The sequence below is a fragment of the Mirounga leonina genome, unplaced genomic scaffold (assembly GCF_011800145.1).
Source record: "Mirounga leonina isolate KUSES-001 unplaced genomic scaffold, KU_Mleo_1.0 Mir_53, whole genome shotgun sequence".
Classification (NCBI taxonomy): Eukaryota; Metazoa; Chordata; class Mammalia; order Carnivora; family Phocidae; genus Mirounga; species Mirounga leonina.
The window spans coordinates 76,150,973-76,156,073 of record NW_023270807.1 but is presented as its reverse complement, the minus strand read 5'-3'; positions in this window follow the sequence as shown (position 1 = coordinate 76,156,073).

Sequence of the window (5,101 nt, the reverse complement as noted above, 5' to 3'; positions counted from 1 at the left end):
AATTAGAAAGCTAGAACAAAAACTTCATAATTGTGATGTATAGAAAGATGCAATCATGCAAACATATCCTCATGGCTCAATCAACCAATATTTACTCAGCAGTCAGAGACATCTGGCACAATCAAAGATCTGCAACGATCTCTGCCCACAAAAAGAGATTAAGATGTAATAAGGAAGAAAAACAGAACAAAAGTATGATAAAATGCAAACGCACATGGATAAATCACAGAATTGTAAGAACAAACACATTAAAAGGAGGATTAAGTTTGTGTAAGAGAGAAAATGAGTTTTTTTTAAGCCTTTAATCTTGATCTTGAAATTTTAAAGATTTGGCCATTGTTTTTCAACATTTATTTGGCGAGTTAGTTACACTTAACAAAGTCTTGCATCTTTCATTCCTGATCTAAGTCCTTTGAGAGACTCTCTGACCAAACAATCTGCATTACTTCTTTTCTGTTCAGTTTTTCCTGGTCATTGCCTGATTTTGATAATAACTAGCAATCATAGGTCAAGATGGAAAGGAATATCTTCCACTGTTAAGGAAATGTTATAATAAAAACAACTCTGACATGACTGATAGGGGGAGGAAATTCTCTAAGCAGAAATCTGCATTTCCTAGGAGACCTTAAATTTCAATACCAAGAAATTGCTTGAGACCTGAAAAGTCTATTCTATCTTTTGTATAGAAAAATTATGATAGGATTATAATGGTTCAATTCTTCTGAATCAATGTGATATAGTAGTTAAATTTGTATTTCCACAAAATTACTAGTTCTATTTGAGGAGTGAGTTGATATCCTGGCTGTGTGATCTCCAATGGTCTTTGGCTCTAGTGTGATCCTAGGTATGTCTCAAGCCTGTGATTAATGGACGATCCTCAACATTTGGCAACCTAGAGTCTGTAATATAGATCAACAGCACCCACCTAGTGGTAGCCAAGACAACAAGAATTGATGATAATGATTGTTTCTCCATCAGCTACGGTTCACGTGTTTTCTCGAGGGAGTAAAAAAGCAAATTTACCACAGGTAGTGTCAGACAAGCTATTGCACACAATCCAGTAATAAGTAAACCTTACTATTCCACTTATCCTTTATTTTTTTTGTAAAGATTTTATTTATTTCACAGAGAGAGACACAATGAGAGAGGGAACACAAGCAGGGGGAGTGGGAGAGGGAGAAGCGGGCTTCCTGCTCAGCAGGGAGCCCGATGTGGGGCTCCATCCCAGGACCCCAGGATCATGACCTGAGCCGAAGGCAGACGCTTAATGACTGAGCCACCCAGGTGCCCCTCCACTGATCCTTTAATTTTTCATTTTGGAAGCTCAGTAAAACAGATTCAATTGAAAAAAAGAAAGAAAATGCTGGTGTGCTAGGAACCAGACCAAATAATATCTTCTGCTGCTTGTATGATACATGCAGATATGATGCAGGAAAATTCCAGTGCCAATGTTGCAGCAGCATGAAAACCCTCGTGTTCAGGGAGACCTAACTATCAGTGTGAAGCTGGGCAAACCCTGCCCAGGCAAATAATTCACTTCATTAAAGGACTAACAAAGAAATTAATTTTTAAGAAAGAAAAAGAGAATGAGGAAAAATGTGATGTAGGAGAGATATATTTCTAATTCACTTAATAAATAACATACTAATGGCAATAGGTTTAATAATGATTTTCATTTAATCAAAGAGATGAAAACAGATAATGATACATGCCAAAAATATTTTCCAGAGATCCCAGTTTCCCATCAAAATCAACCAAATTCTAATTTCTAAAGTTTGATTTTCTGTAGTTCGTAATTTAAGATACTACGAGAATGCTTTTCCATGCTTAGATTCCACTTGAAACATTTCAGGCTATAGAAGAATCTTTAAGAAAATGATTTTAGTGTTTGAATTTAAATGCATTCACATAAAATCCCTATTCTCAAAGAGAGAAAACAAATTTTAAAACCTTTAACATATTGGACTAGTAACACTGGTCAAATATAAAATAGTTGTTATATAATTTCAGTATAAAATCACTGAAAAATATTTTTGTATTATAAAAATTAAAATAAAAATGTGTTAATTTTACTGAATAGGAAGCACTTTAAAACCGACTTTTAATAATTTCAGGACAAAGCTGACGACATTCTCAGTCTATACATGCTGTCTTTGCACTTGAATCTCTCTAAATAGGAAGCATCTGGTGGTGCTTAACATGTATCAATTATTCAGTGGGGGTCCTTGTGTAAGAACAATTCCAATTTCCCCAAGCTGAACTACAGAGAGGTTGACACTTTATTATCGGCAATAACATTCATTATTTACAACCTGATCTTGACATAGGGGGCTCAGAGAAAACACCAGAAGATAACTCTTATTATGTAGCATAATACTTTTAATTAAGAGATGATATGTCTCAAATTTTAAAATTTGAATGAATAAATGATCAAATACTCAAATACATCATATTTTTGTAAATAGTACTTTGCTTTGTTACTAATTATTGATTGATACTCATTCACTTCAAGAAATATGTACTGAGTGCCTAATTTGCTCTAGAGCCATAAAGATGAGTAATATACAAATCCCTGATCTGTAAAAGGCTATAATCTAGTACAGGAAATAAAAATAACTCATATATTCTTATAAGAGAATTTTGAGTAAAGAAAGTGGCACAAAAAATAATAGGAAGAGAATTTAAACAAGAAAACAACTCCAAGGAATTTGATGTACCAGGAAAATCTTCATAGTGGGATATAAAGATGGCTCTTGAAGAACAGGTTAAGGCCTGTGGACTAGAAGGAGAAAAGGAGGACATCCCACGCAGGGAAAGCACAAATACAAAGATATAGAGATGAAAATGCATGGGTTGTGTCAGTGCATCAGTGAAAAGTCCAATTTCATTAGAATATAAGATGTCTATAAGGAAATAATTGGAAATAAACCTGAGAAAGTAGGTTGTAGATAAATTATGGCAGTCTTGAACTCCTGACTATATTCTGAAGTAACAAATCATGGAGGGGGTTTGAGCAGGTGGAGTGATGTGATCAGATTTGGCCAGCAGAAGATTACATCATCAACCATGTACATTGTAGGAAAGAGACGGCAGGCTCTGAGAGCCCAGGCAGGAAGTAATAGAGACCAAGATTAGGGTAGTGACCTTGGAAATGGAAGGAAGTAAAGATTCATTAGAGAGAGGGACCCTGGACAACTAGGCATATAACTGAATGTAGGAAATGGAAAAGACAAAGTAACAGTCTGGCATCTCGGTGACTACAAAATCAGTGTTGTAATTGATAGTAACAGCTAAGGCCAGATGAAAATGGATTTTGCATGAGGATTTGATGGGTTCCATTTTGAACAAGCAGAATTCAAGACTTTAGAAAGATGTCAAGAGAGAGAGGTCAAAAACTATATTACCCTTTTTTCGCCACATAAATAGCAACCTTGCGAGCATGAAGGGTCATACGTGATGCTAATTCATTTGCCAGATCCTCTGAAAATATCTTGCTTGAATCCTGATTTTATTTTTGTCCATACCTCCCTAGTCTCCTTTCATTCACATTTGAAGTAGAATCAATCTTCCTGGCTCTTATTATTACTATTCACATTTCCTTCTAACTCAAGCAGTATTTGTTAATTTCTCACCAAGCACATTTCTCTTCTCTTTTAACACCATCCTAAAATAATTCATGCCCACAACGTTTTATACCTTTACACTAAATTTAATAAAGAAATTATATTTTCCCCTGAACTATGCTCTTTTTTGTTTCACTTCAGTTAATGCATTTTAAATAAATGTATGGCTTCCCCATTTAAAATAAATGCATAAATGCAATATGTTAAATATATCTTTTTAAATCAGTGTTGTCAGCAATGTTTCTTATAATGCACTTATGTTTACATATAAATTAAATTGTATTCCTTTCCATCATATTACCTTTTGTGATTTTTTATGCTTATGAAAGTAGTGCTGTTCGTGGTGGAAAACTTGGGAAATACCAAAAAGCATAAAGAAGGGAAAAAGTCATTCATAATTCTACAGCCTAGAAATACTACTGTTATTTTGGGGTGCACTTTCTGCATGTTTTGATACATGGGATTATAATTTATGTACAGCTTTATGTCCTGCTCTATTTGTTTTTGTTTAACATATTGTGAGTACATTCTTTGTCTTTAAACATTTTTAGAAAATATCTTTAATGGCCACATACTGTTTTCTCTGAGAACAGTACCATAATATTTTTGCCTATCCTTCTATATGTTAGGCCTTTGAATAATGTCTAAATTTTTAGGATTATATATATTGCGAAGAAACAGTGCTCTCATAAAAGAGCTATCAAGTAAATAACTCTAAATGTTCGGCCCTACATCACGTTGTTAATTGCATTATTTAATTTAATCTTCATGATTTTCTATTAGATATAATTACCCACATTTACAGTTGAGGAAATAGGTTTAGTGAAAAAATAAATAAATAACTTACACTAAGTCACACAACCAGTAAGAAGTAGAGGAGTTATTTGAACCAAAACTTTTCTGATGCCCAGCTTCTCTCTGACCAGGAAAACCACAGCTTTGATTGGACCTTTAAAATTAAATCCAAGAAAACAATATTGAGGCAAAGGGACCAACATTCTAAAATGCTGCGAACACATTTGAGAATGTGTGTATCTCCTAATGGGCATTAAGAGTAATTAAGTTTTAAACCCTTGCCATTTTTAGAGATGAATATTTTAACTCTTATTTATTACCCTTTTCTTTGATTACTAGTGAAGTTAGCTAAAAACTGATCAACTCGTTTCTTATGACTTCCAGTCATTTTTGTCTCCTGTTGGAGAATTGCATGTTCATATACTTTTGCTATTTTTCTATCAGGCCTTTGTGTTTTTCATATTGATTTGTATAACCTCTATATACTAAGGATATCATATTTTTCATATTTGTGGTAGTTTCCTAGTTCAGACTATTTTGTTTCAATTTTTTGGCATATAAAAATTTACTCATTTTTTGGTTCATTTTAGTATACAAACTTTTATAGCAGTTTTAGATTCACAGCAAAATTGAGTAGAAGGTACAGAGATTTCCCATATTCCTCCTTCCCCCACCCATGCAAA